The following is a 16,583-nucleotide window of genomic DNA, read 5'->3' as shown; positions in this document are numbered from 1 at the left end:
TTCACAATCTGCTCAGTTACTGGGATTTTCACGCACAACCATTTCTAGGGTTTACAAAGAATGGTGTGAAAAGGGAAAAACATCCAGTATGCGGCAGTCCTGTGGGCAAAAATGCCTTGTGGATGCTAGAGGTCAGAGGAGAATGGGCCGACTGATTCAAGCTGATAGAAGAGCAACATTGACTGAAATAACCACTCGTTACAACCGAGGTATGCAGCAAAGCATTTGTGAAGCCACAACACGCACAACCTTGAGGCGGATGGGCTACAACAGCAGAAGACCCCACCGGGTACCACTCATCTCCACTACAAATAGGAAAAAGAGGCTACAATTTGCACGAGCTCACCAAAATTGGACTGTTGAAGACTGGAAAAATGTTGCCTGGTCTGATTAGTCTCGATTTCTGTTGAGACATTCAAATGGTAGAGTCCGAATTTGGCGTAAACAGAATGAGAACATGTACCCATCCGCTGATGGCTACTTCCAGCAGGATAATGCACCATGTCACAAAGCTCGAATCATTTCAAATTGATTTCTTGAACATGACAATGAGTTCACTGTACTAAAATGGCCCCCACAGTCACCAGATCTCAACCCAATAGAGCATCTTTGGGATGTGGTGGAACGGGAGCTTCGTGCCCTGGATGTGCATCCCTCAAATCTCCATCAACTGCAAGATGCTATCCTATCAATATGGGCCAACATTTCTAAAGAATGCTATCAGCACCTTGTTGAATCAATGCCACGTAGAATTAAGGCAGTTCTGAAGGCAAAAGGGGGTCCAACACCGTATTAGTATGGTGTTCCTAATAATTCTTTAGGTGAGTGTGTATATATATATATATATATATATATATATATATATATAAAAATAGCTGTGTTACAATAGTGGAGGGGCTTTTGACAAAGCATTCCTAGTTCACAAGCCCCCTTAATTCTATCTTAAAATGAATTATATAGAGCCCCCCCTGCGCTCCTGTTGTTAGGCTTTGTAAATCTACCTTATGAAGCAGATCCCGCTGCTGAGTGGCTGAAAAGGAGCTATTGTTCTCCTCAGATAAATATAAATAATAATATTAAATCACCCGTGGGTGATATGAGACAAGAAAGCGCTGGATGACACAGTCAAAACAATTAGTCCTCTTGAGTGAGTGCTGTTCGTCCGCACTAGTATAATAGAACGGTTGGCACACAGAAGTTTATGGCAGTGAAAAAGGTATTGTAGGTGTTAGTCCTGGAATGTCAGAATTACTATTAGTAGTGATGTTAGTATTGCCTTGATTTACCTTTTCTCTGATCCAAAGTGATTCCTGGATTGGTGGTCCGCTGTGAGTGTCGCTATTGGTAGGAAGTTGCTGATGCTGTTCTTTTTATGAATCGCGGCGTCTTCCTAGCTCACCTACCAGGAGCCGCGCGGCTCCGGCCGGAAGCACGCGCAGCGCGAGGGAGCTTGTGTGTCTGTTGCCCGGGAAACCGCTAATGGTGACGTCACCAAGCAAAGTACAGGGGCCTCTGTAGGACAAAAAGATTACCTACGCGTTTCGGAGCCTATCGGGCTCCTTCGTCAGGGTTAATCCATTAGTTGTGCCTAGGTGGTTTAAATAGCTCCTCCGGTTCCCATGGCAACAGGTAAACAAAGATCTTGCAGCAACGGGAATGTCAGTGTATTTCCATATATTAAATATTCTGGATGCGACTTATTTCGGCAAGTTTATTTAGATGTTTATTCCAATGTTAGTGGGTGAGATAAGGAGATTATGGATAAAATCGGGTGAGAAATAGCAACTGTAATCTCTTGATCTGCCTAGAAAGTCCATTGGGTACGTTTTTTTGGGTTGTACTTTATTATTGAAATGCAAACAATTATATTTCTTGATTTAATCCTATTGGGGCCAGACTGTTGCATCTGAATATCCATTTACTTTCTGTTCTAGACATGGCTTTGATATAATCACCTCCCCTCTTATCTTCCTTAACTCTTTCAATGCCCCCAAAAAAGGATCCTGGGAATTTTCCTTGATGGAATTCTGTATAATGACGTGATAATGGGTGACTGTCAGATTTTTTGTTTATATTGTTGATATGTTCCCTTATTCTCACCCTAAGTTCTCTTTTGGTTCGTCCAACATATATTTTATTACATGGACATTTAATATAATAAATGACTCCTTTCGTATGACAAGTGATATAGTCCTTGATTGTGTATTTGCCCTGTTGGGTGTCTATTTGGAATATGGGTTTGACTTGGTGCTTCACAGTTTTACAGTTATTACATAGTCTGCAGGGGAAAAAACCCTTTTTAATACGTGTTCTGCAATTCACTGTATCTTTTTTAATGGAGGGAGCCACCAAATTAGCCAGGTTTGGGGCTTTTTTGAAAATAAATGTAGGGTTATTGGGGATCCTGTCACCAATGGTCTTGTCATATTTTAGGATGTCCCAGTGTTTGTATATAATCCTCTTAAAATTGTTCACCCCTATACTATAGGTTGTGATAATAGGGACTTTAATCACTTTGGGATCCTCCGGATCGTTTTTATTATTTTTATTTAATATTTTGTCCTTTAATAAGATGTTCCGATCCAGGTCTTTTACTGCTCCAATAATAGGAATAAGTGATTTTAATTCGTAGCCCTTTTCAGTGAATTTAGCATTTAATATCTCAACTTCCTCTTCATAGTGGGTCTCAGTGGTACAGTTTCTTCGTGCACGTATGTACTGACTGTAAGGTATGTTATTTAGCCAAATAGGTAGATGGCAGCTGTCCAGAGGAATTAAGAGGATTTTAAGAGGATTATATACAAACACTGGGACATCCTAAAATATGACAAGACCATTGGTGACAGGATCCCCAATAACCCTACATTTATTTTCAAAAAAGCCCCAAACCTGGCTAATTTGGTGGCTCCCTCCATTAAAAAAGATACAGTGAATTGCAGAACACGCAATAAAAAGGTTTTTTTCCCCTGCAGACTATGTAATAACTGTAAAACTGTGAAGCACCAAGTCAAACCCATATTCCAAATAGACACCCAACAGGGCAAATACACAATCAAGGACTATATCACTTGTCATACGAAAGGAGTCATTTATTATATTAAATGTCCATGTAATAAAATATATGTTGGACGAACCAAAAGAGAACTTAGGGTGAGAATAAGGGAACATATCAACAATATAAACAAAAAATCAGACAATCACCCATTATCACGTCATTATACAGAATTCCATCAAGGAAAATTCCCAGGATCCTTTTTTGGGGGCATTGAAAGTGTTAAGGAAGATAAGAGGGGAGGTGATTATATCAAAGCCATGTCTAGAACAGAAAGTAAATGGATATTCAGATGCAACAGTCTGGCCCCAATAGGATTAAATCAAGAAATAGAATTGTTTGCATTTCAATAATAAAGTACAACCCAAAAAAACGTACCCAATGGGCTTTCTAGGCAGATCAAGAGATTACAGTTGCCATTTCTCACCCGATTTTATCCATAATCTCCTTATCTCACCCACTAACATTGGAATAAACAGCTAAATAAACTTGCCGAAATAAGTCGCATCCAGAATATTTAATATATGGAAATACACTGACATTCCCGTTGCTGCAAGATCTTTGTTTACCTGTTGCCATGGGAACCGGAGGAGCTATTCAAACCACCTAGGCACATCTAATGGATTAACCCTGACGAAGGAGCCCGATAGGCTCCGAAACGCGTAGGCAATCTTTTTGTCCTACGGAGGCCCCTGTACTTTGCTTGGTGACGTCACCATTAGCGGTTTCCCGGGCAACAGACACACAAGCTCCCTCGCGCTGCGCGTGCTTCCGGCCGGAGCCGCGCGGCTGCTGGTAGGTGAGCTAGGAAGACGCCGCGATTCATAAAAAGAACAGCATCAGCAACTTCCTACCAATAGCGACACTCACAGCGGACCACCAATCCAGGAATCACTTTGGATCAGAGAAAAGGTAAATCAAGGCAATACTAATATCACTACTAATAGTAATTCTGACATTCCAGGACTAACACCTACAATACCTTTTTCACTGCCATAAACTTCTGTGTGCCAACCGTTCTATTATACTAGTGCGGACGAACAGCACTCACTCAAGAGGACTAATTGTTTTGACTGTGTCATCCAGCGCTTTCTTGTCTCATATCACCCACGGGTGATTTAATATTATTATTTATCTTAAAATGATATTCCAGTTTCACAAATTAAAGCTTAATTTCTTATGGCTTTAAAGATCACTGATAGTGATAGTGATAGTGAATTGTAGACTTACCCTTTTCCACGATGATAATCTGTCCTGGTCATGTGATGATCACTCTGCCGCATGGCTCGTCATTACAACTATACTACTCTTATCAGAGGTGCCCTTATAGCAATCTGTGAACCTGTGTAAGTGTGACCATCACATGACCCTGATGGATTGTAACCCTCTGGAAGAGAACAGAGAGGGTTCACATAAAATGACTCTAAGGCAAGATCTTGAAACTGAGATATACAAGCTGTATATCATGAATTTAAAAGATTTGAGAATGAATAAGCTTACGCAGCTAAGTGAATGAATATATTTACTAAGTGATTAGATATACGATAACACAAACAAATCACATGCAGAATAATAAAAAGTAAATAATCATCACTAGCCTAAATGTGGGGTAGGGATCAGGTCGGCCATGCTATAACCCAAGGCTGTCTATCATGTTATAACACATGACTGACACCCCAGGGTGTACAAGAGATAGGGCAAATCAATACTCACATCCTAACTCGGATGAAGTACCTGGTCGAATCCAAATTACGCAGGAATGTGTTCTTATCAGCACAATGGGGGATGGGTACTATCTCTAACCCACTTCATTGCAAGGAAAACTTGTAAAATATTACACAGAGTATTAAACAGAATTAAAGGAGACAGAACCAAGCAGTGCTTAAAAATACCCTTACAGTACAACAATAAATAAGCCTTATTTGTTAGATATCCCTTTGAAGGGGACTTGTCACCTCCCCTGACATGTCTGTTGCAGTAACGACTTGCGTTCCCCATGTAATAATAATTCTGGAGCATTTATTCCTATGTCTCTATGTTGTGCCATTCCTTTATTATTCCTGCAGAAGGTTATGAATTGCCAGCAGTCTGCAATAAAGGTCCAGCCGGGTGTTACCAGTTCCGGGGGGGGGGGGGGGGTGTCCCTGCACAATCTGACACTATCCAATCAGTGCTGCCAGTGTCAGATTGTGTAGGGACACACTTCCAACCGGGGACACCCATCTGGACCTTCATTGCAAATTGCTATCATTAATCTTTAACAGGAATAATAAAGGAATGGTGCAGCATAGAACCATAAGAATAAATGTTCCAGAATTGTAAGTACATGGGGGATGCAAGTAGTTACTAACGTGAAATTCCCCTTTCAACACTGAAGAGTTAGAAAGGAAAAGCACAGGAATAATGATAATCTGTGTAATATGCGGAATCTGTATAACACATGATTTAACCTACAAGAAGATTTAGACTAGAACCTTCAGAAATCACAGGTGCATATCCATGAAGCAAACATTATTATAAAAAGAAAATGGCTGCACACCATTAGGCCCCTTACACACGGGCGAGATTTCCACGCGGATGCAATGCGTGAGGTGAACACATTGCACCCGCACTGAATCCGGACCCATTCAATTCTATGGGGCTGTGCAGATGAGCGTTGGTTTTCACGCATCACTTGTGCGTTACATGAAAATCGCAGCATGTTCTATATTATGTGTTTTTCACGCAACGCAGGCCCCATAGAAGTGAATGGGGCTGCGTGAGAATCGCAAGCATCCGCAAGCAAGTGCGGATGCGGTGCGATTTTCACGCATCGTTGCTAGGAGACGATAGGGATGGAGACCCGATCATTATTATTTTCCCTTATAACATGGTTATAAGGGAAAATAATAGCATTCTTAATACAGAATGCATAGTACAATAGGGTTGGAGGGGTTAAAAAATAAAAAATAAAAAATTTAACTCACCTTAATCCACTTGCTCGCGCAGCCCGGCATCTCTTCTGTCTTCATCTTTGCTGTGCACAGGAAAAGGACCTTTGATGACGTCACTGCGCTCATCACATGGTCCAGCACATGATCTATCACCATGGTGATGGATTATGTGATGGACCATGTGATGAGCGCAGTGACGTCATCAAAGGTCCTATTCCTCAAAGAAGAAGACAGAAGAGAAGCCGGGCTGCGCGAGCAAGTGGATTAAGGTGAGTTAAATAATTTTTTTTATTTTTTTTAACCCCTCCAGCCTTATTGTACTATGCATTCTGTATTAAGAATGCTATTATTTTCTCTTATAACCATGTTATAAGGGGAAATAATACAATCTACACAACACTGAACGCAAACTTCTGTGAAGAAGTTCGGGTTTGGGTACCAAACATGCAGATTTTTCTCACTCGCGTGCAAAACGCATTACAATGTTTTGCACTCGCGCGGGAAAATCGCGCATTTTCCTGCAACGCACCCGCAACGCATCCGCACCTTATCCGGACACGCTCGTCTGCAAGGGACCTTATACATACAAACAATAGAGCTAAGAAATGGGGACCATTCTAAATAAAGTGGTATAATACCTACTATAAATGAGACAATGGAAGCTCTTTTATTTAGAATGGTCCCCATTTCTTAGCTCTATTGTTTGTATGTATAAGGGTGTGCAGCCATTTTCTTTTTATAATCATGTTTGCTTCATGGATATGCACCTGTGATTCTGAAGGCTCTAATCTAGATTCTCTTGTAGTATATATTGAGGGTAGCGCCTCTTTTAGACTGGACACGCCCATCTACCTGGGACTTTTTGGCAGAGTACGTATGGAGCTGGTTCCTACACTGCCCTGAATATTGTAGGCTTAGGTAAGTCCAAAGAGAGGCAGTATACTAGTGTTAGGGACCCATCTGCGGAAGCCACCTTGACGCCTGGTAGATGGGCCCGACACACGTTTGATCAGATATGTGCGCTAAGAGCTTCCATTAACTCATTTATAGTAGGTATCATACCACTTTTATTTAGAATGACCCCCATTTCTTAGCTCTACTGTTTGTATGTATAATGGTGTGCAGCCATTTTCTTTTTATAAACATGATGTAACCGGCAGTAAATAATGGAAAGGTCCTTCCATCTTTATGACAGTACCATATGTTCCTCTGTCGATTCCAGATGCCGCTGTACAAATAGCCTGAAGATATATCAGATCAGGGCAAACAGCCCCTGATCCAGTGAGAAGGTCTTGCATATTTTGTTTTCTGGCCATGCCAGGAAATATATGCTAATATTTTCAAGATTACATTGATCCCCCCCCCCCATACACATGAATGCTCGGATTGGCCAAGTGTGCATGTGTTCTGCACGAATGGTGAGGCGTAAGCCTCTGCCAGTAATCTCTGTGGTCGCATTTATCCCTTGGGAACAAAGGATCAGACATGTTGCATAATTTCGGACGAACATCAAATATACATTACATGGCCAGCTGTAGGGTTTGGCTTATCTTAGTTCAGGGACCAGCAACCTCCGGCACTCCAGCTGTTCTGAAACTACAACTCCTAGCATACTCCATTCACTTCTATGGGAGATACAAGAACAGCCAAGCAAATGTGCATGCAGGGAGTTGTAGTTTCGCAGCAGCTGGAGTGCCATGGGCTGCTGAACCCAGTCTTAGTCTAATGTGCATGGTCACCTCTCAACTTCGTTACAGCGCTGCATATGCTAGTTTTATGGCTATTTTTGTGACGAGGCAGAATCCAACATTACCTGAAACGCTGAACCACACGCCAGAGGTGAAACTAAAATTCGTGGGGCGCCATAGCAAAGTATAGCAAATGCATTTCTTATTATAGAGTGCCAATTTCATAATATATAATATGGAAATGAGACATCATATAGTACATGACTCATGACGATCTCTTTCTAACAAAGCTAGAACCAGCCCTGGACCTCACATTGATCCATAGATCTCCTCATTCATTGCTCCAATTGCTCTGTTAGATTTATGTCTAGCTGGCAGCTCAGAGGGTGTGTCCTTTCTCAGGAGGTGTGTCCTTGCTCAAGGAGCATGTCCTTTTTGATGCAACTCCCTCCCTGTAGCTGTCACATCTTCTACAAAAAAATCCAGCTGGTGGCAGTTGAGGGATAGGACTGAGTATGTGAGACCACCTCAGCCAGGGGTGCACACCAATGAGGCCAGGTGAGGCAATCCCCTCAGGCAGCACCAGGTAGGGGCAAGAGAGCGGCAGCCAAAGGGCCATGTGCTAAAGGGAAGGGTTAGGTTAAGAAATTGGCATGGGATGGGGGTGGTGGGGTCCATTTCAGTTTTTCGCCTCAGGCAGCAGAAAGGCTAGGTGCACCTCTGACCTCAGCCATGTTCCTAAGGTGGATGGAGAAATAAGGAAAAGAACAAACAGCAGGTGGTGCTATACAAATACGTTTTATTGAATAACTCAGTGGCTAAACCACATTTTTAATTACTTGCAATGAGAAAAGTATTCAGATCCAGGTGCTGGTTGAAATATTTATTTTTTTAACACTGCTGGCCCTCCTGTCAGTCCTCTACAGGGCCGGCCTTTGGGGTGTGCGGGCTGTGCGGCCGCACAGGGCGCCATAGTAACAGGGGCGCTGGGCGGCCGACAGCTCGCAATGTAATCTGCGGCAGGCGAGGCTGTACTTGTGTTCTCCCTCGGGGTGCCCCCTCCATCTCCCCCTCCCCTGTCTGACCTGCCTGCTGCCCCCGCCGCTGCCAATAAGAAGAGAGACAGGAGGAGGAGGGGAGGGGCTGTGGCCACTGCGCCACCAATGAAGAAAACTGACCTGAATACAAATACAGGAGGCGGGTGCCGGAATCAAATAGCCGGCACCCGACCTCTGTGACAGGGAGCTGCGATCAGCTGCAGTTGAGTTAACCCTTCAGGTGCGGTACCTGAGGGGTTAACTGCCGCTGATCGCAGCTCCCTGTCACAGAGGTCGGGTGCCGGCTATTTGATTCCGGCACCCGCCTCCTGTATTTGTATAAGAAACGTTGGTGGCACAGTGCGCCCCCCCCCCCAAACACCCCAGCATAAGAAACATAATTGGTGGCTCAGTGCGCCCCCCCTAGTATAAGAAACGTTGGTGGCACAGTGCGCCCCCCCCCCAGTATAAGAAACATTGGTGGCTCAGTGGGAAGTGCCAATGAGGGTTAAAAAATAATTTAAAAAAATTAACTCACCTCCTCCAGTTGATCGCGTAGCTGCCGGTCTTTCTTCAGGACCTGTGGTGACGTCACTGAGCTCATCACATGACCCATTACCATGGTGATGGATCATGTGATGTATCATGTGATGAGCACAGTGATGTCACCACAGGTCCTTTGACAGGTCATGAAGAAAGAACAGAAGACGATCAATTGGAGGAGGTGAGTTAATTATTTTTTTATTTTTTAACCCTCATTGGCACTGCCCACTGCGCCACCAATGTTTATTATATTGAGGGGGGGCGCACTGCGCCACCAATGTTTATTATATTGAGGGGGGGCGCACTGCGCCACCAATGTTTATTATATTGAGGGGGGGCGCACTGCGCCACCAATGTTTATTATATTGAGGGGGGGCGCACTGCGCCACCAATGTTTATTATATTGAGGGGGGGCGCACTGCGCCAATGTTTATTATACTGGGGTGTTGGGGGGGCGCACTGCGCCACCAATGTTTATTATACCGGGGTGTTGGGGGGGCGCACTGCGCCACCAATGTTTATTATATTGAGGGGGGGCGCACTGCGCAAATGTTTATTATACTGGGGTGTTGGGGGGGCGCACTGCGCCACCAATGTTTATTATACTGGGGTGTTGGGGGGGCACACTGCGCCACCAATGTTTATTATACTGGGGTGTTGGGGGGGCGCACTGCGCCACCAATGTTTATTATACTGGGGTGTTGGGGGGGGCGCACTGTGCCACCAATGTTTATTATATTGGGGGGGCGCACTGCGCACAACGATGGGTTAGGGAAATTTCACAGCAGAGTGCGCATGCGCTGGGAGCCTCGCCGGCAGTTAGGGTAGGGAAAAATTATGGGCCAGTGCACAGGTGCGGTGATCGGATGGATGTTCTCAGCAGGACACCGGCCGACACTGCGCATGCGCTGGGAGCCTCACCAGCGGTTAGGGTAGGGAAAAAGCACTGGCCCGTACGTAATTTTTCCCTTCCCTAACCGCTGGTGAGGCTCCCGGTGCATGCGCAGTGTCGGCCGGTGTTCAGCTGAGAACATCCATCCGATCACTGCGCCTGCGCACTGGCCCATAGTTTTTCCCTACCCTAACCGCCGGCGAGACTCCTGGCGCATGCGCACTCTGCTGTGAAACTTCCCTAACCTGACGTTGTGCGCCTGCGCGGCGCTGCACACCTCCTCACGTCATGTCCGGTGCGACCGGAAGTGACGAGGGTAGGGAAATCTCACGAAGTAGGGAAGTATGACATTACACCGGCCTTTGGGGTGTGCGGGCTGGTAACTACTTGGTTGGATAGTCAGCCAGCCTATGCCATGATGCCAGCAACAAGCAGTGCTTTTTTTTTTGGGGGGGGGGGGGGGGGCGCCACAAGGTTAGCTCGCACAGGGCGCCTGGACACCTAAGGCCGGCCCTGGTCCTCTATGACATCTATGTATCTAAGAGAACTATCTACAAGGATAGTATGTGTCTATAGGGGTGCCGTGGTTGCAACTTGAGGGCCCCAAAACCTTCCTGCCACATCACAGGACAGCAACGCTACAAACAGCCAGAGGGCTCTGACACAGATTTCCCATTGGAGCCCATGTCCATAGGCATAAAAAAAACATACAGTTACATCTCCATTCCTGGACTGCAGAATCTTAGATCAGCGGGATCTCTGGGAAGATAATACATTCTTCATACACATCTAGGCAGAAAATATTGGCAGAAAACCCATGGTCTTTACACACGATGGCAAAACAAAGCACGTGCCCAAATGCCATGAAATGTAGTAGCTTTGCTGTGCACAGATTTCTCTTCTCATACTCGACTGCTTAGATAATGAAATCTTCGGGCTGCGGGGAAGGGGATATTGCCACAGCAGCTTAAACTCTTCTGGGAGCTGTTGAGAATTGGAATCAAAGACAACTTTATAAACCCTTCCAGCAATTTCTCCCCCCCCCCCTCCCAACTCACGAAGAACGACGGATCCCCTCGGGACCTGGAGTGATGAGGGAACCGCAAGAAAACCTGCAGCGCAATCCAAGCTGAGAGTAATCATTATACATACAGATCCATGTTTAATGCATGAGTACTGGCTGTGTCAGTGTGTCACCCTGCAGACGAAGAATGGGCTCTATGTCCCCAGCTTCCCCGCTGTCCTCTGTCACTGTGTCACTTTGCATATGAACAACAGAGTTTACTAGCGCTTATGGATTATTCAAATGAATGGGTCTTCAGACAGAGAAAGCGCATCGTGGATCACTGCATCTTAGTCACTTATGTGTCATGTCCCAGGTCATGTAAGGTAGTCCTGGGTAAGACTGCATACCATAAGTCTAGCTAACACTCGAGGAAATGAATCTAAGATGCATTCCCAAGGTATTCCCAAGAGCACAGCCCCTGTGAGCACTCTATTCACAGAACACAGGCTGCCATAAACAATAGTGTTGATCGCAAATATTCTAATCGCGAAATTTTATCGTGAATATTGGCACTTTGAGGATTCAAATAGTGCTATATCTTCGTAATCGCGAATATTCTAGATTTTTTTTTAATCAGTACCCATGATCCCTCACTGCTTCTTGCTTGTGGGCCAATGAGAAGGCTGCAATATCTTTGACTTTAGGAGTAGTGTTGATCGCAAATTTTTATTGTGAATTTTTTTCGCGAATTTTAAGATTGCTGACTTTCGCAATCAAGAAAATAATGACTGGAGATCACGAATATATCGCGAATTCAAATATTGCCCCTGCCACTCATGACTCATAAACAACACCTGTATTCTGTAGACTGTGCCTGTTGGACAGCAGAGAGGTATTGGACTTCTAGGAAGCCCAATTTTAGACTTAGAGTTTTTTTTATCCAAACAGAAGAAAATTTACAGTTTGGTTGGAGGATTTGTCAGAGATTTTTTTTCATGGTTCCGTAAAAAGGTAAGGTTAGGAATTAGTGTTGTATTGTATTTTCAATGGTAATGATGCTGTTTTGCGTACCAGTGACCTACTGGAGATGTGGGCCCATTGGGTTGATAATAGTTTTGGTTTAAAGGGTTTCTGTCACCCCATTAAACCGTTTTTTTTTTTCTTTACTAAAAATCCCTATAGTGCGATCTCATGATACATAAGCAAATTAATCATTTTGGTTCAGTAGAATTTGCTAAAAATCGATTTTTAAAATATGCTAATTACCTTGCTACCAGCAAGTAGGGCGGCTACTTGCTGGTAGCAGCCGCATCCTCCGATGGTAATGACGCCCCCTCGGCATGCTGATTGACAGGGCCAGGGAAGGGAATCGTTCTCTGCTGGCGCTGTTAGAATTTGAAATCTCGCGCCTGCGCCGTACCTGTCTTCAATCGGCGCAGGCGCACTGAGAGGCGGCCGCTCGCTCAACCGCTCCATCCTCAATGCGCCTGCGTCGATGACGTCATCAAGTACACCCGGAAGAGAAGACGCCGGCATCGCTGGAAGGAGGCGGAGAGTCTGGTGACGTCGCTGGATGCTTGAATCAGGTAAGTATGTACATAATAAGCATGCTGCCACAAAAACCACCAACGAAATGGGAATAAATAATTTTATAAAAATGACAGTTATTAACACTATACCACCAACGATTATTAATAATAAATCTCTTCCGGGTGTACTTGATGACGTCATCGACGCAGGCGCATTGAGGATGGTGCGGTCGAGAGAGCGGCCGCCTCTCAGTGCGCCTGCGCCGATTGAAGACAGGTACGGCGCAGGCGCGAGATTTCAAATTCTAACAGCGCCAGCAGAGAACGATTCCCTTCCCTGGCCCTGTCAATCAGCATGCCGAGGGGGCGTCATTACCATCGGAGGATGCGGCTGCTACCAGCAAGTAGCCGCCCTACTTGCTGGTAGCAAGGTAATTAGCATATTTTAAAAATCGATTTTTAGCAAATTCTACTGAACCAAAATGATTAATTTGCTTATGTATCATGAGATCGCACTATAGGGATTATTAGTAAAGAAAAAAAAAAATAATGGTTTAATGGGGTGACAGAAACCCTTTAAGGCTAAACCAGGGAGTGGAGTCTGAGGGCTTGTGTGCTCTTCATCATTAACCCATGCAAGGGGATGGACTTTTCTTCCCCAGAGTAGCCTCCGTTAGGAATGATTGGTATGTAGATAGGCTGAAGTCACCATTGATGGTGCACAAGTCAAGGCAGGGAGAATTTGGTCATGAGTGGTAGATGGGCAGAGGTGAGAATGGGCAGCACATAATTAATAACACTGGCTGGGCTTATATCAGATGAAGCAGTAACATTCACACCTTTACAGACACAGGAACCAAGAAGACCTCTGTTCTCAGGCCTAGAATGTTGCAGGAATGAAGTCCAAGGAAAACGGGCATTGGCTGAGCATTAGCGCACACTGGCAGCAGCAGGTGAGCCGTAAGATGCAGCTGCAGAATGGTGGGTGGGAAGAGAATGGCGAGCAAGTGGTGTGACATTTGGGCAAAGATGGGCAAAGATGATGGTGTTATTGTAATGCCTGCTTGAATTTGGGGTATTATCTAGCATGTTTTAACCATGACCAATCACCAGGAGCAGTTGTGGAGCACCGTGTGGCACTGGTTGACCAGAGGCAGGATGTTCTGCGGCATCCGAGAACATGGATATAGTTGAAAGTGGTATTGATGCCAAATGCATTTCAGGATCATACTTCCTCAAAATCAACATAACCCTTGACGCTCGAAAAGTGGGATATATGCAAAAAAAAACAGGCCAATTAAAATTAGAGGATGTTGCTCAATGGAGCTTAGGGCTACCTGCACGTGTTGCGGATTGTGCACCTTTTTTCCATGCAGAGTTTCGTGCACAAAAAACAGTGTAATGCAGTTCTGGAAAAGCATATGAGAGTAGACAATTTCTGTGCAGAATTTGACCTGCCATGCAGATTTTGAAATCCACGATTTTCGGGGTGAATTTGACCCTTTTCAATTGAAGGGTGAAATCTGAAGCAAAACTGAATCAAATCTGCAACAACATCTGCTTCCTACATCCATGGGCACAAGTGTGTGATTCCTTAGGGTTAAGTATTGCAGTAGGTAACACCATGACAATACTGTAGCAGATAATGCAGTGTGGACCAAGCAAGAAGAGATGTCACATCCTTTTCCCTAAAGCCTTTATAGATTGCAGCAGATAGCTATAGATTTTACATACGCCGTGGGAAGACTGGTGCTTACTTCAGTGTGGTAATTACTACATCAGGCAGTACACACTCATTAAATATGTAGCTGTGCAGCCGCTTAATGAGTCTTTGTAGCCGAAACAAACTGTCACATGGTTCCTTCTCCCTTGAGGCTTTAGAAGAAGAAAATGAAGTGGAAGACATTTCTATTCCTTTAAACAGTGTTGGTATCTGATCTCTGGTTATCTCAACATAATGTTACTTGATAGACCTTGACAGATACTGGCTGTACTGACCATGGTCCATGCTTACATTCTCAAATGTTCTGACATAAGCCAAACTACTAGAGCTCATGCACACAGTCAGATTATGGTTCTGTACGGAGACTAGAAAGGGCGGCCATGAGGCCGATACTATACCTACATATGCCTCCAATTTTATTCGAAGGATTTGAAGTGTTCTTTTCAGGCCAAATTCAGAAGAACTTAAGCGAGAAAAACTTCCATTGAACTTATTCATTGCTTCTTAAGCACACTATGTGGGTACATAGGCAGTTTGATAGAACATGCAGAGCAGTTCATGGAGCTGTGTAGTTCCATAATAAGGAACTATGGCGCATTACCATGTGCATTAACCCTTAGAATGTTGTTCACAAAAGTCTGATTTTGCAAAGGATCCCATAGGACTGGTTTGAGCGGCAACATAACCTATGTACAGGGTGAGTCAAAAGTCTCAGGACACCCTTTTATTTCAGAAACTAAAGGGAAAATGAAATATCTGAACATCCCAGCAAGTAATGGGTAAAGGGGTCTATCTTTTAGGCTATGTCCAGAACATGGCCGTCATCTTGAAAGCTGCCATATTGGTTCAAGGGCAAATTGTTCTAATGGGAAGGGCGTCATGTAGCATATCAGAGAAGACAAGAATTTTCTCAGAAACCAATTGCCGCAATCACAATATCTCTTGTGGTTCAAAAGTTATCAACACAGAAAGTTCAAAACTTCAAAATTCTGTGTTCAGCACCAGGGAAAACATATTGAACACATCAAATAGCTGTGCATCACAGGGAATGCTCCCGGTTGTTGTTGCAACTTTCTGTGTTGATAACTTTTGAACCACAAGAGATATTGCAAATCTGATTGTGGCAATTGAGAAAATTCTAGTCCTCTCTCATATGCTACATGACCCCCTTCCCATTGAAAAAAATTGCCCCTGGCAGCATTCAAGATAGCAGCCATGTTCCACACACAGCCTAAAAGATAGGCCCCCTCACTCATTACTTGCTGGGGTATTCAGATATTTCATTTTCCCTTTCATTTCTGAAATAAAAGGGTGTCCTGTGACTTTTGACTCACCCTGTACATTTTTTTGAGTACTAGAGATAAGGATAGATTGGCTGATTATCAAAGTAGCCTTTTTATGATTGGATGCTATAGCTAAACATGCACCAAGCATCTTCAACAACTGTTGACTGAACTTTCTCCAGGACTTCTTTGTACACTGAACCGAGTGTGCGCGTGTTCTCACATCTGCCAAAAAGAGTGTTGGCCAGTGATCTAAAACACATTAGATGATTGGCTGGCCCTGCTGAAATTGGTAGGACAGCCAACCTTATGTATGGTCATCTTAAAAAGTCCACAGCTGAAGAGTGGAAGAAGTGGTTTACTGTAACTTCTCCTGCCCGTGAACCAGATTCTCCACTGAGATCCAGGAAGACAGCCAGGCAGCTACAACCTTACAAGCCCCACAGGCAGTTGTGCCTGACATAGTGCGACATACCTAGGTGAACAGCACCATCCCATGCTTCCTTTAAAGGTACGGCCACACGGTTAGGTTTTCTGATGCAGTTTTGGAAGCCAAAATCAAGAGTGAATTTAAAAGCAGGGAGAAATGGTATTTGGCCTTTTTCTCTTTTTATGATCCACCCCTGATCCTTTGGCTTCCAAAACTTCATCGGGAAACCTGATTGTATGGCTGTACCCTAATACTACTGGTCTAATTGATGGAGCTCCATGTTTTTTCACAATATGTTCAGGGGAAAGAATGAGGTGTTCTTCTCAAAGACACCAATAATATTTCTGGTGTATTTGTGGCCATATTTTGTTTCTCAGAGGAATGACTTTGCTGGTTGGTTGTAGTGCTTGTTCTTTTGATAATATAAAGTACATTACAAGTAGAACAGTGTGCAAATCCCTTCAGCT

The 16,583-nt window shown here is 44.2% G+C and overlaps 1 protein-coding gene across 1 annotated transcript in view; it reads left to right on the top strand.

The window, feature by feature from the left end:
* MGAT5B (alpha-1,6-mannosylglycoprotein 6-beta-N-acetylglucosaminyltransferase B) overlaps window positions 1–16,583 on the top strand; it is a 130,824-nt gene that overhangs the window by 42,826 nt on the left and 71,415 nt on the right. The gene's annotated exons all lie outside the window — the stretch shown is intronic.

The sequence above is a fragment of the Bufo bufo genome, chromosome 6 (assembly GCF_905171765.1).
Source record: "Bufo bufo chromosome 6, aBufBuf1.1, whole genome shotgun sequence".
NCBI lineage: Eukaryota > Metazoa > Chordata > Amphibia > Anura > Bufonidae > Bufo > Bufo bufo.
This window is presented reverse-complemented; position numbering and strand designations above follow the sequence as displayed.